The sequence below is a fragment of the Heliangelus exortis genome, chromosome 20 (assembly GCF_036169615.1).
Source record: "Heliangelus exortis chromosome 20, bHelExo1.hap1, whole genome shotgun sequence".
NCBI classification, from domain to species: Eukaryota; Metazoa; Chordata; class Aves; order Apodiformes; family Trochilidae; genus Heliangelus; species Heliangelus exortis.
The window spans coordinates 1,597,803-1,622,922 of record NC_092441.1 but is presented as its reverse complement, the minus strand read 5'-3'; the positions used below and the strand labels follow the sequence as shown (position 1 = coordinate 1,622,922).

Here is a 25,120-nt window from a genome sequence, read left to right as displayed (position 1 = left end):
TGGGCACTGCCTTCCCCAGCTCTCCAGTCCCATCTCTAGCTGCTCCCAGTTGCCACAAAGCAGGGAGGGGTCCAAGGTTTGATGAGTAAGTTTGAGTGGAAAACTTTGATTTGTCTCACTTGTTTAATCTTTCCCTCTAGAGGTGGTTGGGTTCTGTAGGAAGGGGAGTAAGCTGCTTGCTGCCAGTGATCAGTTCTAATATATTTAGTTATTACATTTATCTCTAAATTCCCCATAAATGTCCATACTGGGTGAGACTGCCAGCTTAATGAGCTTCTGAGGTTTAATTGCATGCTGCAGACATTGCTAAATTTCTCTGCAGAAATCAAACCAAACTAAGGCTGAGGCAGAATTCATGAGATCACTCAGAAAATCTCTCCCTTCTCATTACCCAGTGGGGGCTTTTCCCATTAGAGGTTACATGGGCTTTGAAATAATCTGCTTCATTATTTATGAGAAAATTGAATTATTTTAATCTGTGTATTATTTTAAGGCTTTGACAAACACTCAAGCCACTCTCCTAATCTTTAATCCCTGGATAAGCATCACCCAGCAATTTTAAAATGTGGTTTAGAAAATTGCAGGAGGAGCCAAGATGAAAGCAGCCAGAGTTTGTACATCAGAGCACTTGCATTATTATTACTGTTATTATCAGTATATTATTAGTAGTACATTATTATTGGTATTGATATTGTTATTATTTAAAGGCCACCTCTGGCAGGTTTCACAACAAAAAACTCTTTCCCATCTGCTCTGCACGGAAAGTTCCATGGAAGAGGCAAAGTCAATCAGGCAAAGCAGAACACTGTTGAGGGCAAGTTTCATAAAATAAAAAATAATTCTTCCTTTTAAAAATTGCCATCATTTGCCACACATTTGAGAGCCCAGAAAGTATTGTGTAACTCCTAACCACCGAGCAAGCTGGAATACTGGATCCCTTTATTCTCTGCCTTCAATAGCTATAATTAGAACCTTTCCTATATGGTTTCTATATCTCCATGTAACCCTAAAAAAATCCCTCTTGTCTTTCCCAATAAACTGCAGCATTGTTACCCAGCCTGAAGTGAAACAATCCGAGAGAGATGCTGGGGTTTGAGGAGGGGTTGGCTGGTTGGTCTTTGTTTTTTGGGTTTGGCTTTTTGTTTTTTTTTAGGCAGAAACTTCCAATTTGAAATGTTCTCTTTTAGCATCAATTTTGTCTCTGCAGCTTTGCTGTCTGCACTTGGGCATCCTCTGGAGGGTGAGTCCAAAGGCTGTGAGATGGAGGTGGTTACAGTGAGCAGAGAGCACGAGGAGCAGTGAAAAAAAAAAAAAAAAAAAAAAAAAAGAACAGAAATAGCAAGGTAAGAGCTGAATTTTGGGGGAAAAGAGATGCTCTGTGGCCCAAGGGGGAACTCAGTCTCATGAGAACCAGGCTGCTGGAAAAGAGCAGGAGAATGAGAGGCCCATGGCCTCATGTCAGCTGATTTAGAGCAGTCCTACCCTCCACCCAAAAGAAAGCAGGGAGCCTGTGATGGAGGGAAAGTGGCACCTGGAGGAGGAGATGTTTGGCTTTTAAAAGTTCATGACTTGCAGCCTATTTGTTTATATTTGTGTAAAAATGATGCAAAGCAGTTTTTCTTCTTTAGTGTCTGTGTTAAACAAAAGGCACTGGTTAGCAGGAAGGAAAAGAATTCCATTCTGGACAAATTTAGGAGTCTAGTCCACTAAAAGCCCTCAGTGGGGCAGGTGTGGGGGTTCCTTCCCCAGATATTCACAGAGAAGATGTTTGGGTCAGTCCCAGAGTTAATGGAGCAGAACCAACAGGGCTGGCTGGCTGGGAATAACACCTGGAGGAATTTTTCATCCCAGCTCATCTTCAGGCAGTGCCCATGAGGTGTCCCTGATGTGCACAGAGCCCTGAGCCTCTCTCTGCTCCCAGCAAGGAGTTCTGCCCCCAAATCTCTGCCTTCCAGCAGTGTTCAAGGTGAGATTTGTCTCTGCAGAGGAGCAGGTGAATGGGGCTCATTATGCAACATTCCCCTTCAGCAGCAGCAGCTGGGGAGGAAGAAGAAGAGGAGGAGGAGGAGGAGGACACATCTCCAACAGCAGCATCTGTGCAGCTTCACCTTTCTCAGCTATAAAGCTTTCAATAGGTGGAAGTAAATCCTTCAGCTTTCTGCTGGAACTCACCTTCTGCAGCTGCAAATTTATTCAGCAGAGACTCAGGCCAAAAGGAGTCAACGTGAGTGATGGGACTGATAGTGCTGGAACATTGCACAACCTCCCAGGTGGCTGTGGAGGGTGATGCTGATTCCCTGCTGGAGATTTCCAACCAGGAGCTGGGATGCAGCCCCTTGCTGGGATGCTGGGCAAGGGATGGGGGGGGTAGAAGGTTCTTTTGGAGGGCTGCATGCAGGGACAGTGCCATTCTCAGGGTGTTTATTGTGCCACATCCCCCCTTCTCTCCCAGGTAGAAGCCCTGTAAGGCTACCTGGGACTCCAGGAGCTGGGCTGGAGGTTCAGCTTTTTTTTTTTTTTTAGTGGGGATTAAGGCCAAGGCAGCACATGGCTGTCAGAATAGCTGCCCAGGTGAAAAATCAATATATTCTGCTAGCCCAGAGATGTGTGTGCCAAGCTGGGGGGCAGATGGATGCCTGTATTTCTACTGGTGTTACTGGTGGTGGTGGTTCTGTTATTACTGGTTCTATTGGATCAGCACCCAGGTTCCCTCTCATAGAGCAAGAGCCCTCTGTGCCAGCACTTCCAGAGGTGAATTAAAATTGTGAGGTCTGGCTCAGAGCATCTCCAGGCTGGCTAATGGTTTTCCTTCCCTTTACTAATGGTGCTTAATACTTACAGTACATCAGCCACATAAGGCTTTTTTATATATATACATATATTTTATATTGCTGTATTTCTTTAGAGAGATCTTGTGGGCTTGGGAGGTTTTGTTTTGGCTTGGTTTTGCTTTTATAATTTAAAGTGCTTTCTTGCCACCATACTGCAAAGTGTTCCCATTGCCTTGGAAGCCCACTGAGCACAAACAAACTCTGCTTTTCTTGTTGGAGAAGGTCACTTCATTTGGCTGGGGGTCTTTGCTGCCCATTTGCCAGGCAGCAAAGCTGGTTTGGGTTCCAACACCAGCTCCAACATCCAGTTGTGTTTTCAGGAAAAAAAAAAAAAAAAAAAAAAAAAAGAGGATGGAATCTATTCTGAGTGCTGGGGACCAGGATAGTGCTGAGCTTCCAGACAACCCTGTATGGGGCTGCCTGGCTGAGCAGGACCCGTGTGGAGCATCTGGAGCTGGGCTTGAGGCACCCACAGCATCAGCAGCACCCCAGGAGGTGACCCCCCTGCTGTGGGAGGGGGGGAACAGGGGGATCCCTGGGCACTGCAGGGCTCTCCCCAGCAGCCTCCTCAGCCCAATAATTTGGGGTTTTTGCAGTGGGATGCTGGGTGATGGCACAGCCATTCCTTAGGGCTGCATCCTGGAGCCCAGACGAGAACATTCATTTCACACTGCTAACTTAGATTTTTTTTTTTTTTCCAGATTTTTCCCCCCCCCCCCCCCCCCACCTCCAACGCTTTCTTTTATCGAGTTTCAGTATAATAAACAAAGAGGAGGATATTATTTCACTGGCAAAGACTCCAGCTAATGCACAAACAGTTTTCAATACTGGCACAGGGAGGGACTTTTTCACCACGGAGTGGGCAGGCAGAGCCCTATCAGTCCTAATGGGAATGGAAATTCACATCTTTCACCTTGAAGAATAGCTGCAATTCATACACTGCTCAGGCTCCCCCCACCCCACCACCACCTTTTTTTTTTTTTTTCTTTTCTTTTATTGCTAGCACAGCAAAACAAACCATCACAGTGGTATCAAAGGAAACTTTTCCAAGCTGTTGCCATACAGCAAAGGGACAGAACTCAGCATAAGTCATCCCAAACCATGGCAAGAGCAGGGGCTGGCTGGCTTTGGGTGCACGCTTTGCTTCTCAGAATGACTTTGGGCAAGTATCTTCCCTCCTCTGGGCTTCTGCTGCCCTCTCAGAGGGTCCATTCAGATATAAATAATTCTGGCTCAGAGTCATGAATCTGAGCCATTCCCAACAGACTGAAGCTAAACTGGTACCCAATTCAGTGGGACAAAGGGTCAAGGCCAGCCCCATCACTCTTCCTGTCCTCTTGGCTTTTGGTACAGGTGCCCTGGGCTCCAGCAGACCTTTGGCTAGTTCTGAATCCAACCCATATTTTATATCTTTGATAAGCTTATTCTATGCATTTTGCTAGTGCTGATTTAAAACTAGAGCCTCAGCAGTGCCTAAAACAGCCAAGCATTTTTTTTTTAATCCCCCAGAGTCAGGTTTTGAGCATTCCTGGGGCTGAACAGATCCTGAAGTTGTTGCTGAGGGCCTCTGGCTGAGTTGTTTGGTGAAAGCAGGGATCTGCCCAAACCCCACAGTGTGAGAGCAGGAGTGCCTGCTAACACTCCAGGTCATGACAAACTGGAGTCCCCATTCCTCCAGTCCAGCCCTGGGTTACCCCTCAGGGAGGGAAGCACACAACGTGGTGTCCCTAATAATCACCAAGAAAATCTCAGGGGGGGGAAAAAAAACCCCTAAACCTAGCACAAACCATCTGGGTAACTCTACCAGGCAAATCTCTCTACCCAGAACAAGCCAAGATTCATTTCTGGCCAAAATTCCTGCAGTAAGGCTAACCACCACTTGATTAAGTGATTTTTTTTTATTATTTTGTTTTATTTTTCTGCAATTGATACAAGGTATTGTCAGAGCAGGGGCTGCTGGAGCCCTGAGTCCCTGCTGAGCACTTGAGCCATGCAATGATCCAGCTCCCACACAACCCATCAGGGCTGTCACCTGCAGTCAGCTCCCCCATTGGAAAAACATCCAATTTTCCAAAGGTAAGGGAGTCTTGGGTTACTAGGAACACAAATCATTATGAGTAAAACTGCATTCCCAATTTATTGTATTTGTTTTATTTATAATTTTATTACTTATTCCATATTTTCCATGAGGTTCACATCATTCTTGTCCATTTAGGCTTCTACATGGAAACTTTGGCTCTTCCCCCCCCCACTGCCTGATGTGGTGAAAGCTTCATAAACAGCTCCTTGGTTGCTCCTCATGGGTCTGTCCCAAGAGGATGAAACCAAAAAGGTCCAAGTCTGGCTGTTCCCTCACTGGGGCAAGAAGAAACCCAACTCTTCTCATGCTCAGCTGGGGCAAATAAAGACATCCCCTTGTTCAGCTGGAGCTCTCCCAAAGAACAGCTTCAGACTCCTCTGATTAGGGCTGTGAGGGCTTTGTTTGGTGGTTTTTTTCCCTTTAGGGTTTTAAGTTGTAAGAGATGAAGCCTTTTTCCATGCATAGCAGGCAAGGCTGAGGTTTATTTAACTCGTGGCACACCCAAACTTCCCACCAACACAAAAAGCCCCTGCATGAGGAGGAAGCTCCTCCTGATGCTGCTGGGAGGTGATCTCATGGCTCTGTGTGCACATTTAATTCAGTATTTTCCCCTCTCCTGGCTGCACAGGTATTTTTTCTGTTATTTTCCCACCTGGGAGCAGCTCAGGAGCAGTCAGCAGCACTGATTTGAGCTGCATTTTCAGGCTTTGTGTTCATCAGGGCCACTGAGACACTTTGCAGACAGCCCTGGGAAACGTGGTGCAGCATCTCTAATGCTCTCAGCAGGACCTGCTCACCCCCAGCCCCACAGGCTGACAGTTGTCACTCAGCTCTGAGGCACATTTACACCATCTCAGTTATTTCTCATCAGTCTTGCACCCGTCCTGACACCCTCAGCAATCCCTGAGTGTGAATCCCACCCCTACTGAGTCACACATGAACCTGATTAATCCCTCAGACAGCAAAAAGGATGCTCAGTTCCTGAAAAAAAAAAAAAAAAAAAAAAAAAATAGAAAACACAAACCAAACCCAACAAACTTATTCTACATTTTAATGCTAAGGTGACTTTTTCATGTCAGGAACTCAAAAAATAAAAAAACCACACCACAAAACCCCAAACCCCAACAAACCAGTGTAGTATTTGGTGGCAGAGGAGGGGCAAGGAGATTGGATTAAAACATCTGGTGAGGTAATTAGATGCACTAAAGAGTTTACACTCCAAATTCCCCCCCCCCCCCAACATAATTGATGGGACTTTGGGGCTGTGTCACTTCCACTTACTGGTGCTCAGCACCAACCCCCGTGCCTGACCCGCTGCTGTCCCCCTATTAAAGCTGCAATTATGGGGTGACTCTTAATAGCAAGGTCTTGCTGGGGAGTGGGGAAAAATGTTTCTGTAGCTCACAGGCGACAATTAAAGATAATTTAAAATGTAAGTAATTGCGTTGGGTTTCTGGAAACTACTGTAGAGGTCTTGTCCCAGGCATCTGACAGGCCTGGTGCTGTATTTTGACAAGTTTTGCACAGATTTCCATTAAATACCAACTAGCAGCTCTATTTTCTTTGGAGTCATTGGTCAGGAAATGGAGATTGTGAAAGGTCAGGCCTGGAAGATTTGGAAGGGGATGGAGGTGTTATTGGTGTTCTGATCCACGGGGATCCAGTTCCAACATAAATCCTTCACTCACTTGGTTCTTGCTTTCTGTGCAGGCTTTTGGGGGGGGGAAGGAAGGACACAGCCACAAAGAAGAGCTTCTGTTCAGTTACTCTCACCCCTGCAGAGATGCCAGGCATGGTGGGACCTGCAAAATGTCCATCTGCTTCTGGAAACCTGCAGGGACCTACAGGAACCTACAGAAACCTACAGGAACCTACAGGAGAGACCTGGCAGACACCAAAAGGTTTGGTTGGATCTCCACCCCACCACTAAACCTTTTAGTTTGCACAACTACTTTTGAAACTCACTGCTCCAAGGCCTTGGCAAGGTCAGCAAAGTGTGAACATCATGCAGAAGGCACCCAGATACTTTCAGAGGTCCCTGGAAGAGTTTTTCTCTCGAGCAAACAGACTGTCAGAGGAGTTTGGATTCTGCCACACAGCCCTGGTGCTAATCAGCCATCTGTGTGCATCCTGCTGCACACAAATCTTTCCCCTCTCCAGTTTGTCTCCATCACTTTTCTTCTTCTCTGAGCTGACCCACATTGAAATAACCCAAAAAATGCCAGCAGTGCAACAGCAGAGTTAAAAATGCTACCAGCTCCCACCATGCTGACAAAGAGCATGGGCATCAGAGTGAAAAATAAGCATGCAAAAGTAGGGTGAGCCATAAAATGGCAAAGGACCCACCTTTTGACCCATTTTTGGCTCCTGTCTCAGTTAGTGGGACTTCTGCTCCTAAATTGTATGGGGTAGGGTTTGAAAAGATGTTTGGTATCACAAGGAAACTTGTACAACATTGGGAAATTGCACTTGTTTCCCTTTCTGTAGCTGGATTTATAAATCATGTGCTAAATAGAGCTTATAGCTCTGTGTTACAGAGGCATCAGCTTGTGCTGCTGGATAATAGAATTACATGTGTTTATAAGCAGGATCAGGATGTCTGAAAGCTTTATCCTTTGAATATTTTATATAGGACAAGACCCATGTAGGAAATAAAAGAGAGGACCCTCATTAGTGCTTTCAAGTGGCTCTCTCTGCCTGTAATAGTTCAGATGCATTGCTAACACCATGGCAGCTCACCACAAAAAAAAAACCAAACCAACAAATATTGTGGGACTTCATGAAAAAACCAGAAAATTAAATTAATTACAAGAAAAGAAAGAAATTAAACATCTCTGAGGCAAATGCAGATCTAAATTTCACTACAACAACAAAAAAAAAAATTCCATGACCCTTTAAAATAAATTTTCTTCCTGTCTAAAATGAAATGACCTCAAAGAAGATGATGCCTGAGCCTTTGTCTTTATGTTTATTCCAGTGAGGTGCTTTAAATGGGGGACCTGAGGAGAACTTACCCTGGCAATGAGGAGAGAGCTGCAGCTCCTGTTATCCTGACTCGAGCATCACTTACACGATGGCCGAATCCTCATGGATGAGCCCAAGCAGCAGGACCTGCTTTGGGGGTTGCTTTTGTAACCAAGAATTTTTTTTTTTTTTTTTTTTTTTTTTTTTTTTTTAAAAAAAAAAAGAAAAAGTCACACCACCCATTACAGACAGAGGGAGAAGGTCCCTGAGTGCTCCTGACAAATGCCACCGCGTGGCCCCGCTGCCGAAATCCTTCCCGGGGCCCTTCCTGGGGCCTGGCCAAGCTGACAGAGGAGGTTTATATTAACATCACATGGCTGTCTTCAGCTGCACTCCTTAGCCCAGCCCATTTGGAGACCTTGCCATGTTGGGCAGCACAGGGAACATAATGGGGGGAAAAAAAAAAAAAAAAAAAAAAAGGAAGAAAAAATAAAAATAAAAAAAAAAAAGGCGTAGCGAAAGGTTTCAAGTTTTTACCAGCAGCATCTTCCCTGATAGCACTGCCAAACATCAGCTCCTGTGCCCTTGTTCCTCCAAAAGCTTTGTGTGCAAGGCAGTTTTTGAAAATGTTTTTGAACACATAGGAAAATAACACTGTAGAAACTTGGCAATGAGTTTGCCTCAAGTAGCCAAGTTGGGCATGGAAAAAAAAATTAGACAATAAAAGGTCATTTGTAGCCAAGTTTTAAGTGAGTATACAATACATACCTTTTTTTTTTTTTTTTCCCTACTCTTGGCCTTAGTTATTGGCCAACTTGGCGAGGAGCTTATGGAAAACACTGAAATGGAATTATTATAATTGGAGCTTTTTTTTTTTTTTTTTTTTCACTTGTCAACCAAGCAGAAGTTCTTACAAGCAATAATTTCATTACTGCACAAGAGACACAGCTTTAAGGATGCACCATCAAAAAAAAAAAAAAAAAAGGAAACCAACCCTCTTTTCTACACCACACTTTATGAAGGCTACTTCATGAGCACCAGTGATCTCATACCACTGCTATTTATGATTTTTTTTAATTATTTATTATGAAGTATGTTATAAAGCAAAAAAAAAACAAAAAAAAAACACCCTGGTGCCAATCACGTTTCCAAGCAGGCTCATTTAGACCCCAGCCCTGACTCTAAGGCAATTAGGAGAACAAACTTGCTTGGAATGAACCTTTTCATCCTGGTCCTGGGGTGCTGTTCCAGGGGGCTCAGGAGCTGCTCAGCCAGGGGTGGGCAGTGGGGTGGCAGCTCTGCTGGAACAGGTTCCCACAGGCTCCTTCCTTGCCCCCAGGTAGTTCAGGTGGATGGCTGATTAAGCACAAGCTCCTGCTGACGTAGGTTGTGTATTTAACATCCTGCTCTGTTTCATAGCTGGGTGTTTGTTGGGTATTTCAGGGTTTTGTTTGTTTGTTTTGGAAGGGCACAATTAAAAGGAAAAAGAAAAAAAAAAATCAATTAAAAGGAAATACGGGTATTTTTCACACCCTTAAGTGTTTACCTGGAGGCATCCTCCTCTCCTTTTGGAGGTTTTGGGGTTTTTTGGAGGATCAGAGTACTGCTGAGCTGGTTGATTCCCTGGGTGATCCCAGGTCCCATCTGTGTGGAGAAGAAAAGAAAGAGAAGATGTTGGGAGAGTTGGGTGGAAGGAGCTTGGCAGGTAAGAGCAGTTCTGAAAAGCTGACCTCTGATATGAGAGAAAAGAAGTAGTCAGGCATGAGTATAAAAGTGGACAACAAAAAAAAAAAAAAGATTTTAAGATGAAAAGCAAAAAGAAACAGGGCCCACAAGCCTGAGATCAACAGAAGGTTTATAAGCTGCAGATTTGGGCTGTGCTGAAGCCAGAACAATTCCCTTTTGCCAACTGAAGATAGCAATTCCCCTTCAAATACAGCTGATCCCACATTTTCTCCTGGAAACATCCTTCCAAGTTGGATGATTTTATTGTTGTTTTTTAAATAAGTGAAGGCTTTGCCAGATGCATCTACCGCTTCATTTTTTTTTTCTTTTTTCTTTTAACAAATAAGAATCTAAACTTAAAACAAAAATTCCATTTCTGTTCATGCTACTGGAAACCAGGAGGAAGCTGCAGCAATGGAAAAGCAAAAAAAAAAATCTCTTCAGTTTGGTGAAGCTGATTTTTTTTTTTTTTTTAAACAGAAAATACCCATGGCCAAAGGGCATTTCCCCCCTTCAGGAATATTTCAGAGCCAAGCCCACGTTGGTCACAGTGACAAAGGGGAAGGGGCTGAGTGGAGAGCAACAGGGCCAGAGATGTCCCAGGATGCAGCCCCATCTCCAGCCCCTGAGCCTGGCCCTGGCTGCTGCTCCTGGGGGTTTGCAGCCCTACAAGCCTTGTCAAGCCCCATGCTGGGTGGGGTGATCACTAATTACACCACTTAAGGGACTTACATGACCCAACATATCTCTCCAGCACATGAGAAGTCCATCCCAGCCCGTTCAGATGGCACCTGGGAGCTGGCACAACTGGTTCCAGTGAGCTGGATGGAAAGAGTCAACAGGGTGAGTAATGGCCAAGTCATGTAAAAACCTGATTTGTGACAAAGCAGTGGCTGCTGCCACCACTTGCCTCAAGGAACTGTCCTAGGTTATGATGCTTCTCATTCACAAGTTCACCTGGAGAATCATCTTTGGGTGGGAGTGTTTTCCAGAGGGGTTCACGGGCACCGGATGGGAGAGAGGGAAGGTTGGGGTCTGTCCCTGTGGCTTCTCCTCCCTGCCCTGTCCCTGTGACTCTGTGCTGTGCCCTCCCTTGCACTTTTCTCTCCTCTTGTGCTCCAGCCACCCACCAGAACTTCTGCCATGGCTGAGATCTGCCCAGTGCTGGCCTGGGAGAAACCCAGGGACAGGATAGCCCTGTCACCCTCTTGTCACCCTCCCCTCAGTGCCAGGACCCTGCTGCCTCTAGAAGTGCCATAAAATGAAAGATGAAATGTAAAAGGCCATGCAGAAATTATGGGCTATGCCTTTTGCTCACCAAATCGTCCCAGTGCTCTGCCATCAGTTCTGCTCTTGGTTTCTGCTCTTCCCTGCAGCCTCCCCAGGCACCACCAACCCATTCAGCTTCTGGGTGACACAAAATGTCACCCAAGTGTGAGACCCTCAGACCATCAGCAGCACATCCCACCCAGTCAGAAAAAATCTCTCCCGTGAGCTCTTCTGCATCTGCTGATGTTGGGAGGAGAAGGGAAAAAGAAACTCAGAAAATAAAACTTCTTTGGCTCTGCTGATTAAAACCAGTTTGGGTTTCACTGTAAAAGGCTGTGTTTGCTCAAGGTTTACTCAGTCCTGGTCTCTTCCATCCACATAAGGTTTGTTTTAATGACTGTGGGGTTATATGAATCTATTAATTATTATTTTTTTTTCCTGAAGGTTTCAGAGTAACAATGCCTGTTTTTTTCATATAGCACTTTACAGCCACGTGTCTGGCAATGCATTGCAAATGGGCAATTAGTGTCAGCCTCGTTCTGAAGATGGAGAAACTCAAGCAGAGTCCAAGCAAGACAATTCCTGGATAGCAATGCCAAAACCAGGGCCTCTAGCTTGATATTAAAAAAAAAAAAACCACAGAGCTAGAGTGTGAAAAACCTCCCAAAACCAGTCCAGCAAGGACAAACACAAAGCATTTCATCCAGAGAAGGGGAAGGACAGACATGGGACAGGACACACAGCTCTGAATCCAGCCACCCCCAGCAGGGGACACAACAGCTCAGTCAGCAGGGCCCCAGCACCCATGGGGTGGTCCCCAGCAGTGGGAATGGGGGAGGGGGCTGAGCCCTCCCTCCCTCCTGCAGGGATGGGGCCACTGCAAGCTTCTCTTCCCATCTTTTCTCCTCCAGAAGGAAGGAAACCTGGGCACCAGCAGAGATGCTGACCCCAAGCCTCAGGGCACTCACCTGGATGGGCTTCTGGGAAGGAGGGGTTGTGCCCAGAGCTCTGCTTTGCTGCCAGAATTATCCTGGAAATATTCACAGCTCCAGGATCAACCTCTGCAAAAGCTAAAAATAGTTTTACCCCCACGGTAACCTGTGCAGACTCCTGACCTCTCTGTGGGTCCAACCTTACCCCAGGCTGCAGCATCCAGGGATCCATCCCCCAGGAGCCACACGTGGATCCTGTTCTCTAATGCCAGCCCCTCTCTGCCCTGATCCCCACCAGTCCCAGAGCCCTGACCTCAGCCTTCCCTTCAGCCCAGCAGGCACAGCTCCTCTTCCCTCCCAGCCCTTCTCCTCCCTAACGAGCCCCTCTCTCTCCATTTCATATCTCAGCTGATAACATGTGGGGCTTATTTCCCCCCCACATCTGTATGAGATGGCAGATAAAGCCTGCCTGCCATCTGAGGCATGTTTGGAACTGCTCCTGGTTAAAAAAAAATAGAAAAGAAGAGAAAAGAAAAAGAAAAAGAAGAAGAAGGAAAAGAAAAAGAAGGAAAAGAGAAAAGAAAAAGAAGAAAAAGGAAAAGGAAAAGGAAAAGAGAAAAGGAAAAGGAAAAGGAAAAGGAAAAGAGGGAAAAGGAAAAGGAAAAGGAAAAGGAAAAGAGGAAAAGGAAAAGGAAAAGGAAAAGGAAAAGGAAAAGGAAAAAGGAAAAGGAAAAAAAGGAAAAGAAAAAGAGAAAGAGAAAGAGAAAGAAGAGAAAGAGAAAGAGAAAGAGAAAGAGAAAGAAAAAGAAAAAGAAAAAGAAAAAGAAAAAGAAAAAGAAAAAGAAAAAGAAAAAGAAAAAGAAAAAGAAAAAGAAAAAAGAAAAAGAAAAAGAAAAAGAAAAAGAAAAAGAAAAAGAAAAAGAAAGAAAAGAGAAAAGAGGAAAAGGAAAAGGAAAAGGAAAAAGGAAAAGGAAAAGGAAAAGGAAAAGGAAAAGGAAAAGGAAAAGGAAAAGGAAAAGGAAAAAGGAAAAGGAAAAGGAAAAGGAAAAGGAAAAGGAAAAGGAAAAGGAAAAGGAAAAGGAAAAGGAAAAGGAAAAGGAAAAGGAAAAAAGAAAAAAAAAAAGAAAAAAAAAAGGAAAAGGAAAAGGGGAAAAGGAGAAAAGAAAAAGAAAAGGAAAAGGAAAAGGAGAAGAGGAAAAGGAAAAGGAAAAGGAAAAGACAAAAAGCCCAACCCCAAGCCCCTGGCTGCACTGCAGGGCTGGGAGGGCCCTGGGTGCCCTCCTGGGGCCCATTCCTGGAGGGGCTGCTCTGCTGCCCTGCAGCCTGGGTGTCAGGTTCTCACCTGGGGTTCCCAGCATAAAAACCTGGCTTTTTCTTTACTCTCCCAGCTTACTTTATCTGCTTAACCAAATGTTAAAGGCATTGAGTATTTTCAGTGGCATTAGGAATAAATCCATGCACTTTGGGGCTGGAGATTGAGGGAGGATGAGCGTTTCATCCAGAATATGTGTCTGAATTTAAAAAGCCAGGGTGCCCTTTTTTGGTTGTTGTTTAAAATAATACAAAATAAAGCCAGAAAAATATGCATTTTTTGAAACAAAAAGGGAGGGATTCATGAAGGATAAAAAACTGCCCTCTTTTCTTTTGGGGGCTGGAACTAATAGAAGTTTCTTGAGCATGGGGGTGGGATGCAGTGGGAAGAAAACCTGCCTGATCAATAACAGAGAAAATCTCAATCAAAGTGGGGACCCTTTTCACCATCAGACATTTCTGCCAGATATTTGTAACATGAAAATGCAAAAAGTCTGCAATGGACCCTTGAGAAGATTTCCATTTCTTCAGAATTTCCATCCTACCTCCCCTGTAGCTTTGCTGCCAGAAGTGTCCTCTGGGTTCACAACAAAGGAAAAGGTTGAAATCTCATCACTTGAAATCAGCTGGAAATCTGGGGGAGCAGTTCTGCTCTTCAGTGCTTGGGAGACCTGAGGAGTGAAGGGAAAATTGAGAAAAAGAAGAAAAAAAAAAAAGATACTGAGAGGGAAAGAGATGGTGAATGGCAAGAAGGGAGTTAATGAGAGCCAGAAATGCAAGTTGGAGAAATGTTGATTTTATTTAGCATTAATTGCAGGAAAGAGCCTATAAAGTGTGGTAAAAGATTATTAAGTCCGAGTATGCAATGCCAGCCTTGTGCCAGCCATCACCACAAAACAGGTGTATTATTCCTAGTTCCCTAGGTATAAATAAATAATTGCTTTTCCACATCTTTTTTTTTTTTTTTTATGATGGTATTTCATTATTTTTTACTGCCATATTGTTATGGCTCCAATTCCTCCAGAGCAGATTTGGAGCTGGGTGGGTGAGGGAAGGGGTCTGTGTGTGTGTGTCCATGGTTGGCACCCGTGAGCCAGAGGATTTGGGTGAGCAGGGAGATGTCTCAGATCCCTGCATCCCAAGGGCATCCCAAGCCTCTGCCCACAGCTCAAACCAAAGGCTCTGCTGTGGTCTGAGCTCCGACAGGGATGGCCAGGCAGGAAAATCATGGACACAGCTACAAGATGATGTGAAACACACCAAGGAACCACTCAGCAAATCCAGAGGGAAGATTTGTACCAAACAAGTCCTGCACGCTGATTTTCCTGAGGGAGGGGTTGTCCTGGGACAGACTGGTTTGGGGGGTTCAAGCACTGGTGTCAGGGGGGCAGAACTGGGTTTCCCTGAGATCTCATCCATGGCTCCTGTCTGCACAGACTGAGATCCAAAAAGAAAAATAATCCAAGCTGCATTTCCCTCCACTGTGAATTTTCTGCTCCTGCTCTGCCCCTGTGCCCTTCCCAGCATCATTCCCCAGGGATTGTGCCTGTCCTACAGACACCCAGGGCCAGATCCCATTTTTCCTCAGCTCTGGTTACCTCAGCATTTTGGGGCTTGTTTGGTCCAGTCTCTCACTTCTTCAGGAGAAGCCTCAGGAGGGAGATGAGCACTGGATGCTTTTTCCTAGCGATGTCTCCTGCTCCCGAGGAGGCCACCAAAGAAGCTGGGGAAGCAAAGATTCCCTGGTAACGCCTCAGTCCAAGCTCTGACCTGGAACCGTGGGCTCTGCAAATACACATAAATCTTCAGCTCACGTCCAAATCACTGCAAGGTTCAGTGAAAATAGCAAAACTGCCAGTGGATCTAACCTAAGCTTTAATCCAACTCCAGCATGATTTATGAGCTCAGGTGGAAACCATGAAACACGAAAGCTTCAGCCCCCAAGCAGGGGCTGGTTGGCTGCCCCAGCCCTGGGGTGGCTGTTCAGGGCTGAAGAATTGGGACAGCCAGAACCACAGTTACAATTAAACAGCAGAAAAATGTGGAAATAAACAGCACAAATGTGTGGGATTAAACAGGACAAATATGTGGGATTAAACAGCAAAAATGTGTGGAATTAAACAGCACAAATGTGTGGGATAAAGCAGCACAAACCCCTCCCCACAAAGTCTTCAAACCCTGCTCATCTTGTGCTGAGCAAATGGAGCTGGGACACAAATCAAACCAGAGTCCTGCTCAAGACAGGGACAGGAAATTAAATAAATCAAAGAACAATAAGGGCAAGCAAGCAATCAAGTTCTTTTTTGTGACTGAAAAGCAGCGATGCAGTCATGTCACCACTTGTGAACACTGCTTCCTAAAATCCAGAATTTTGCAATAGTGCTGTGGTATTTCAGACCATCTGTAATTCCTTTAAAATATTTATTCCCCTATCAAACCATTATCACAGACAATAGGAGACACGAGTAGCTTTTCCTACCTAATAAAAGAGGGAAGAGGAAGCTTCAGTCTCAATAACCAAATTTTCTCAGAAGAATGGGTGTCAGAGCAGGGGGGAAAGATGCTCCTCTTGGTCTCTGCTGGCAAAGTTCCCCCTGCCAGAAGAAGACAGAATTCTCTCTATCAAGCATTAACAAGGCCATTTCCTCTCCTTTCTCTGATCCTCATTATCTCTTTACATATTAGCTTGGAAAAGCAGCCAGGACAACAAGGAGCCTAAGATCCCAGGTGATGTGACCAAGGAGCCTTCTGACCCATCCCCTTGTCTCACTGCATATCCCCACTCACCTCCAAATAACCACTCCCCATCAACTCAGCCTTGAGTTCTGAGTCTCTTACATGGTTTAGCTGAGAAATTGGCGGGTGGGGAGGGGAAGGATGGGTGAGGGAGGGGATTTCTGCATCATTACCCTACTGAAAAGTGGCCACTGCAGTTTACAGCCCGGGGTGATGGGGGCTCCCAGCTGGAACATCTGCATCCCATCCTGCTGCCAAGTTGGTCTTTCTTCCAATCCCTCTCCCCCCTCCCCATCCACGTGGAAATCTCCAAAGGGAAACTGCACCAAAAGGGTAACCCCAGGCAGGAAGTCAGAGCAACACCTGCAACCCCACCCCCCCCCAGCTTTTCCAGCCCAGCCCCTCATGTGTGTGGCACAGGGACCCCCAGAACCACCAGGCAGATGGTTTGTAACACCCCTTGTGCTCTTTTGGGTCAGAGGGGGATGAGGAATGGGTCACCAGGCCAGCAGGGGATGCCACATGTGCATCATCAGCCCCTGGCAGCACCCAGAATCACCAACTTCACTGCTGGAGATGCTCAGGACACATCTCTGATGCTGAACAAGTTCCATTTGCTGCAGGAGCAAGAAATCAATCACTTTGTTCATTCCACATCAAGTTCTTCCATCAGACACAACCTGATTTGCCATAGCTACTTCTCACCCGAGATAACAAGTGTGGCATGGACATAGGTGTCACAAAAAGCCACCCATCCCCAGACCTCTTTTAAAGCCTCTCACATCTGTCCTGATACAAGCAAGTTTTTTCTTGAGCAAGAACTAATCCCAAAGGCTCATTCACTCCCTCCCTTTCACTGCAAAACCAAGAGATTCCCAGCTCTTCCCATAGGAAAAAGCAAGCTTGCACTCAAAAGGGTTTCTGCAGGACCTGCCCTGTAAATGCACTGAGATTAGTGACAAAGTTTTTGCCTTAATTTTTTTTTTTTTTTAAGTGAAAGAAAAAGTGCGACAAGGAACCAGGAGTCTGTCTGCCATGGAATATTCCTGCAGTACTCGGGGCTGTGGTTTATTTTACTAGTGGTGACTAGTTCAAGCCACATTTAGTCAATAAATATGAGATATGAGGTCACTTCAGCATTGAGCTGTTCCCCTGTCTACAGATTTCACAGCTGGGCAGTAACCTTTTAACTGGCGTCTGCCTCAGTGGGGAGTCTCCATAAAAAAAGAGCCAGGATCCATTGGTCGTGGTGGGGGATCAAGGCACCACGGAGATTTCTGAGCAGTGGGAGAAGGGAAAGCTCAGGGCTTTGCTGTTCACTTTCTCTCCCCAGTTTGCAGAGATGCAGAGCTCAGGAGGTGCAGGAACCTCCAGTCTGGCCCTGCATCCCCAGGCAGGTGATGGGGGACGAGGCAGCACATCCCATGTGCTGAGTCTGAGAACAAGTTTCTCTGTCTTTTGTACAGAAATGGATCCAGAGACAAATATCCTCCAGTTTCCAGCTTTACAGAACAGTCCTGTGTGAGTCAAACGTATACAAGGGGTTCGTTTCTCCTTTTATCCACATCTTAAAGTATTTAACAAAAATTCTCCTCTAAATGGACTTTTATGGACTTTTTCTGAGTCCATAGCTTCTCCCTGCTGCCTTTGCTTTGGGATGGGGAGGACATTTCCCTGGTTTCTGAGCTGGGAACTCAGAGCTAACTTGGGTTAAGATGGAGCATCCCCAAAGCCATCATTAAACCTTTCACCAGCCCAGTGTTAGAGTGAGAGCAAACTTCCTGTGATGGTCCCAGGAATGAAGGGAAGAGAAGATTCACCCCCAGCCTCAATTTGAAACCTCCTGAGCTTCAAGCAAGTGGCTCTTCTGCTGCCATTCCTGTAATCCTACTTTGTGCCCATCCTGCTCCATCACTGGCACAGCCCCACGGAGGGCTCAGCCCCAGAGATGGTGGCAGCAAGGCACAAGAAAGCAGTGAGGATGAGAGGGAACCAGGGCCAAGGCACCTGGCCCAGCTCCAGGGAGGTGTTTGGGGTTCTAACAGAAACAAATCCAGCTCCTTCCAGCATTTAGGATCAGGACCTCCTCTCTCAGCTGCCTTTAACAGGGCTATAAAACCCCCACTTCATGTCTGAGCTTGTCAGACATGGGCTGGCATCAGCCTCTGTCACCTTCACCATCACCTCCCTGGATCCCAAAAATGTGGTCCCTGCTCTTTCCATCTCCAACCCCCCCCTGAGGACTGGAAGCCCCCAGATGGACAAACAGAACGTGGAAAGTTGGCCTGGCAGCAATGCCAGCTCGGATGGAGATGCCCCAGGGAAACAGGAGCAAAGCAAAGAAATGACATTTTTTTTGGAGCCTCCCCATCCTAACAACCCTCAGTGGCACCAACACCCCCAGCGTGGGGCTGCAGCTGGACACCCCCCCCAGCACAGCCCCTGGTGTCAGGCTGGGCCCAGGCACTCGTGTCACACACACCATTATCAGTCACCACTAATAACGTGGGCACTTGTAATGCTGGGCCCAGGGACAAGAATAACATGAAATAACACTGCACCCACCCACTGAGAACACCAAGTGTGTCACACTCCTCTGTGTCATGTGTTTAAAAATATCTCTCCTGACGGCCTTTTTTTTTCCCCTTTTTTTCTTTTTTTTGCTTTTCCTACTTATTCCTATTTTTTGAACGCCTCACTTGGCCAGGTGGAAAAAGTTTGCATCAGAGCTGGAGCAGAGGATGGTGATGGGTGTCTACTTGTTTTATGCTAATTGGGAGGGGAGGAAAAAAAAAAAAAACCCCAAAAAAAAAAAAAAAAGGTTTGCAATTACATGTTCTTTGTGGTGAGGTGTGGCCATTGGCAGGAGGGAGGTTCCAGCCTCAAGCACAGATGCTCCAGGAGGTGGCTTTGTGGCCAGTGGAAATGCACAAGCAGGAGCAGCCAGCAGCTGAGATTTTATGGGAGCAAAGGGATTAGAAGCTAATTGAAAAACTGTGGAAGGATTTGGTCCTCCTGAGGGCTTCTGCTCTCTGTAAGTCACTTGGCCCAAAGCTGCAGAAGTGGCAGCCCTGGGTGACAGAGCTCCTGGTCCCCTCTGGGGCTGAGCCATCCCCAGCTGAGGCTAAAGCTGCACACCAAGCTCCTGCCTAAACACTTTCCCTACCCTTTTACTGGCTGTAATATTTTTTTTTTTTAGGGAAAGGAAAAAAAATTGAGATTCTCTTTAGATTCCCAATACCCACATTTAGCTTCCAGTCCCAAACCTCCCCATCTGGGAGTGAGGCATGTTTGGAGAACAGCCCAAAGCAAACAGGTCAAATAATGGGTCAAATCACAGGTGTAAGGGGAATTTTGGCAGCTGAGAATCAGGCCAGGCTGAAGGACTTGGTGGCAAGCTGGCAAACAATGGAAGAGAGGGGGGGGGAAAAAAAAAACACCACAACTTTTTTGTAAAATAGAGGTTGAATCCCTCTCTGTCACCCTTGTCCAGTCTGACAGCCCTCCCAAAATGACTTTAAAGGAAACTGAGGACAAAAGCACCCAGGTCCATCTTTACCCTCAGGACAAGACAAGCCAGAGCAGTGTGAGCAAAGCAGGGAAGGCTCCATCTTTTTTCCCTTGGAATTCCTGCTGTTCCTTTCCAAATCCATCCCACCAATTCCAAATCCAACAGTTCCTTTCCAAACCATCACAGAGCTGACTGTGTTTCTTAGATGTTGTATTTAACTGCCTTTTATAAACTCCCCCAGAATTAATAACCCGTTTTTTCTCTTTTTCTTTTGCACAGGCTTCCAGATTCCCAGAAATTTGGGCCTTTCCCCCTTCCCAACCACCTGGGCTTCACTCCTTCCCCCCCCAATCATTCCTGCCAGCACTGATCCCAGGTACAAGGATGTCCTCTCCTGCTGATGCCCACCACAAGAAAACTTGAGATTAACGGCTGAAACGGTCCTTTTAAAATTAAAATTCCTAGTTTTAAAAGCATTACATTATGCTGCCTGAGGCTTTGAGGCTGGCTTGGTTATTTTTTTAATCAGACAAAAGCACAACCACACACCAGACATCCAAATGTGATGCTGAAGAGCTCCCATCCCACAGGGGATGAGCCAAGCCAGGGGAGGTACCACATGGCCAGGGCTGCACTCCCTGGGGAAACCTGCTGGCAGAAACCTCTTCTCTGAACATTCTGGACACTTAAAAAGCCACCAGGACACAGAAATTCACAAAGTCCACACAACTCTGTCTTGCCTAACGAGGCATAAAAGCACCAAGAGCCAGACAGTGCTGATTCTGTCATCATTTCGTGGAGAAAAAAATGGGGTTTGAGCTATTTTTTTTTTTTTTTCCAACCCAGGAAAAGCATAAAAACAATGCAATAGGAGGCTTAAAAACTCTCTCTCCCCTTAACTTTTTTTTCCCTTCTTGCTTTCTTCCACAACAGAAGGCTGAGACACCAAATCAAATCGCTGGCCCAAGGCACGGCTGCTGCAGGGTAGGAAAAAAAGCACTTGAGTGGTGCCTCCAATTGCCATGTTGTGGCTTTCAGGAGGCTCGCTCAGCTGCCGAGCTAATTTGGGGCAGTTTCCTGTTTTTCTCCTGCAGATAGAAGGAGGGAAGAGAGATGCAGCTTAAGCTGAGCTGCTGGAGCTTGCAGCTCGGATGCTGCTGGGGTGGTGAAAGGCTCCGAGTGGTGCTCCCAGAGCTCCTGCCCGTGGTTATTCCCAAACTTGTCTGCTGGGAAGACACACAGACTTCCAGCTGGCTCCAACTGAAGCCAGGAGATGGGGTTGGATTCAATGGCTTGGCAGCAATTTGGGTTTGCAGCAAAGACTGGGGCTGACCAGGCAGCTGGGAGCTGGCAGGACCTCTGAGGGGTCATCACTGACCTCCCCCAGGCTCAGAAACCCCTGAGCCTACCACGAGTAAACCTGAGCATTATTTCAGCAAAAGTTCAGCATAATTTTCCTGGTACCACCACACCAGACCTATCTGAACTCCTCCAAGTCTCTGCAAAACACACCCAGCCCCCAGAGCATCTCCATACAAAGAGGTGTGCACGCTGCCCAGGGAGAAGAAGAATTCCAGGTCATGCCCAGATGTTGAATGCTTTGTAGGGGCAGCAATTGCCAGGGCACTGCTGTATTTTCAGGACCCAACAAGCTGGCAGAACAGTGGCACTGAGCTCCTCAGACCAGCACCACAGGCTCAACAACAGCAATCATTAAGCTGGGGCTTAACAATGAAACAAATCCAGCTGGTAGGAAGCCAGGGTTGCTCAGAGCTGAGCCAAGGGAACCTCTGCATCAAGGAAATGCCCTTCTAAACAAGCTGCTTCTGGGGACTTTGCCTAAAGGGCAAATATCTGCTCCAGCTCCCTTCCCCCCCCCCCAGAGCATCTGTGCAAATAAACCCGAGAGCTCCAAGCAGCAGCCTGGGCGTGGGGCAGGGGCTGGGGGCTGAGCAGAGCCACTGCCCCCTGGTTAAACATCTGCTGTCCCCCCAGGAGCAGCACAGCACACGCCAGATGCCAAGGGGGATGGAGATGGATGGGGCTGAAAGCTGCATTTCACTCTGTGTCCCAGGGAAGTCATTTCCCCACGGGCACTGGGTCCCATCCATCGCCCGGGATGCTGTGGGTCTGTAGCCAGGGGACTTCAAACAGGACAGGATTACGGTTTAATTGGATTTCTGGTCTCAATTAGGGCAGAAGGGAAAGCAACTGCAGAGCTGACATGGAAAGCTTCAGACATCTGTAACAACAAGTGGCTAATTTCCAAGCCAGGAGCAGGCAGGATGCAAACCTTCCCCTGGGGTGGATCAGGGATTCTCCTGCTCCTACAGGAGCCCACGGACACTTTGGCTCTCCAAGGACCAGACACAACCAAATGTCACCTCTGTTCCCTGCAGCATCGTGGTGGGGCTGGCTCTGGGTTCAGCAGGTGACCTGGGGCTCCTTCTCCTTCCATCCCCGGGCTGGGCTGCAGGATCCAAGCAGGATCCGAGGGGGCAGCACCCCTGCAGCTCCTCTGAGAAACCTCAGGAAACTCAAATCGGTTTCACCTTGAAATCAAACAGAGATTAGGGCCTAACAAGCAGCTAAAGCAGAGTAATGGCCTGGGCCACATGGTGCAGCTCAGATGCCATGTGAGGCTGATTACTGCAGCCCAAAGGTTACAGGGGCTGCTCAACCATTTCCACATGGCCCTTGGGAAGCCTGAAAAAAGAACTGAGTGGGTCAGGGCAGAGGTACCACCAGCTGATGGGCACCTGGGCACTGCTCCAGGGAGAGGCAAAGCCCAGGGAGGGTGAGCTGAGGCACCAGTGCAACCAGTGCAGCTACTGGTGTGGCCATGCCACCTCGCATCTGCCACCACCACCCACCAAAGGACCCCAGAGCCCTTTAAGGCCAAAGCTGGGCTCATCCTGCTCCTTGGTACCAAAGCAATGCTGGCAGCATCCCCCTGGCTGTGCCCATGAGGATGTGTCCCCAGCCCTCCTCCCTCCTTCCCAGCACAGGAGGTGGGAAGGGATGAGACTGGGACATGTCCCACATCACCCAGTTAACTGGAACTGGGTTCTACTGACCAAAACCCTGGCATCACCATCTCCCTCCTGAGGAGGGGCAAAGAGCTTCCTTACAGCTGCTAAAAATCCAACCTGTAGCTGCCAAAGCCATGCTCCAGGGAAATGAACCCTGGGAATGGTCCTTCCCATGGGAAGAGGCTCCAGGAGCCCACCCTGCTGGCACTGCTTTCCCTCCAGGGAGAGCAGGAGGTCTGCACAGTGTCCCCCCAGGGCTCCAGGTGACATTTGGGTGACAATCTGGGTCTGCATCCATTTGCAGGGCACGTTCACACCCCCAGGGGACTGAATTTTGCACTGTGAACACACCAGAGATTCACCAACCCCAGTGCCCCAACCTCACCCCACCCCAACCTCAGCATCACAAGTTCCACATCACCTGGACAGAGGGGGCCAAACTCCTCCCTGGCTCTGCATTCTGTGCTGATGTGATGGAGAAATGCAAGATGCTGCTTTTTTTTTCCCCAAAAAAATAAAAAAATTCCCCAGTGTGTTTCCCTCTGAGCCATTCAGGAGCCTCCCCTGGAGCTGCTGGGCTGTGGGGCACCAGCTCTGGGCCAGCACCAGCCAGGGGTTAGAATGCTGCAGCCTCTGAGGAACTCCCAGCAATTTCCACCCTGGGTAGACACAGGTTGTCAGCACTGCCTATTTTTGCTGCCCACAACTATTTTCATTCAGCTGGTTCAAAATCAGGGCTGTAAATGTCACAGGGAAGAGGCTGAGTGGGAGCAAGCAGCTCCTGCTTCACCTAAATCCATGGGAGATGCTGCTGTACCCACCCAAGGTTATTTCTTGGAGCCTCTCCAGAGGGGTTTCCAAGCTGGTTTTCCCTTTCTGCTGAGCAATCTGGAATCTGACCTTCCTTCAGTGTGTGTTCTGCTGGGCTGCAGACGTGGGGGACTGAGGGCTCAGCACATTTTTGATGTTGGAAGCAAGCCTTGGGGCTGGGTGTGCACCAGCAGCAGGCCTGAGACCCGGACCCAGGAGTCCTCCTATAGCAAGACAAAAAAATTAAAGTGAAAAATTAAGTGCACAAATAGCAAACAGAGTGGAAAGAACACTTAGGGGAAAAAAAAAAAAAAAAAAAAGGGCTGTGAGCAAAGTGGGTACAGCAAAGGGATGGAACTGAAGTGTGTGATTCAGAGTCCTGCCCGAGTGTCAGTGGTTCAATACTATTGCCTCCAATTTAAATCATTTTTCAAAGAAGTGTAAAAGAAAGGTGATGAAAGGGCCCTAACGTTGTTCCCTGGTCGGAAAAACACAGCCCACTTGTGCACTGTGGTAAAGTTTTGCATTTTGGCCAGACAGAGCATGCAGGGCTGTGCTGGAGCCTTTGCTTATTTTAAAAAATCGAAGTCACCGGTGATCCATGGAGGCAGAAAAAATGCTTTTTCCTTTGAGGAAGATGCCATGGGAGCAGCATCTTCCGCAGGAAAGGAGAGCAGCTGCTCCCTGGGGGGTCTGGAGGGGCCATCACATCCATGGGTGCCTCCTGGTCCAACAATTCATGGATGGGAGCCACCTCCTCCTGCTCACTGGCCCAGCCCTGCCAGAGACCACAGGGCTGGGCTGGAAGGGACCTTCAGGGACCTTCAAAGATCACCCAGGGCCATCTGCCACCAGACCAGGCTGCTCAAAGCCCTGTCCAACCTGTCCCAGGGATGGGGCATCCGCAAGTCAACCTTCTCCAGTATCTCAGCACCCTCCTTGGAAAAAAAAAAATCACTGGGAGATGGCAGGGTTCCTCCTGCAGGAGCTGCAGTCCCACCCCCAGCCCTCTGTGGAGCCCATTCTGCCAGCAGAGCAGTGCCACAGGGATGGAGAAACCTCCAAAGAGGATGGGAAAGGTGGGACCAGGGATGGAGAAACCTCCAAAGAGGATGGAAAAGGTGGGACCAGGGATGGAGAAACCTCCAAAGAGGATGGGAAAGGTGGGACCAGGGATGGAGAAACCTCCAAAGAAGATGGGAAAGGTGGGACCAGGCACCCACAGGGCTGGGAACAGCCACTTCACTGCCGGGAACTGCTTGGCACTCACACTAAAAGGGAAACAAAAACTGGGGAAAGGGAAGAAAATTGTTTTCATCTGCATTATTCATGCACCCAAACATCTCCTGCCCCAAGCTGGGCTTGATAACCTCACCTGAGCACACATCACTCCTGATCCTGGATTTTAAGCCCAGCAAGGGCTATGATTATCATCCCTCTCCCTTGTAACCCAGGCCAGGGACTTTTGCTGCTGTATCAACACAATAACTTCTGGTCCAGCTGCCAAAAAACTTCTCCCTGGACATTCCTGCTGGATTTAAAGAAGGAGAGAAATGCACACTGAGCAGTAAGGCCTTCCTACAACAACCTGGTGAATTTGGGGTGTCAGTGTGTGTATCCACTTGTACTGAAAGATAAGTTTGACAATTGTGTGATTTCTTCTTCTTTTTTTCTTTTTTTTTTTTCCTGCCCTCCTGCTTATGCAGTGAGTTACTAATATCCTGATTGGAACCAGATTTGCATGAATTAGAAGTCGAAATTGGAGCAGCAACTGCTGTGCAGAGGATGTAAAGGGAATAAAATGAATGGGGTATTAACCTTCAACCACTGAATATTAATCAGTGTTTCACAAAAAAGAAAATACAGAGGCTGCCACACTAAATATTTTTAGCATTTATTGACGGGCTTGATTTCCTCTC

At 47.2% G+C, this 25,120-nt stretch overlaps 1 long non-coding RNA gene across 3 annotated transcripts; it reads right to left on the bottom strand.

Moving 5' to 3' along the window:
- Nucleotides 1-4,955: 4,955 nt before the first annotated feature.
- LOC139805461 (uncharacterized) lies at nucleotides 4,956-23,409 on the bottom strand. Of its 3 annotated transcripts, none has more exons than XR_011729816.1 (10): nucleotides 23,213-23,409; nucleotides 21,744-21,911; nucleotides 15,592-15,706; nucleotides 14,711-14,897; nucleotides 13,658-13,783; nucleotides 11,838-11,899; nucleotides 10,333-10,421; nucleotides 9,422-9,519; nucleotides 7,926-8,022; nucleotides 4,956-5,892 (listed from the first exon to the last, which is right to left on the bottom strand). It is a non-coding gene; the product is annotated as an uncharacterized lncRNA (long non-coding RNA). The 3 variants fall into 3 exon arrangements; XR_011729818.1 differs by having other exon boundaries at nucleotides 23,292-23,392; XR_011729817.1 differs by lacking the exon at nucleotides 7,926-8,022.
- Nucleotides 23,410-25,120: the final 1,711 nt, after the last annotated feature.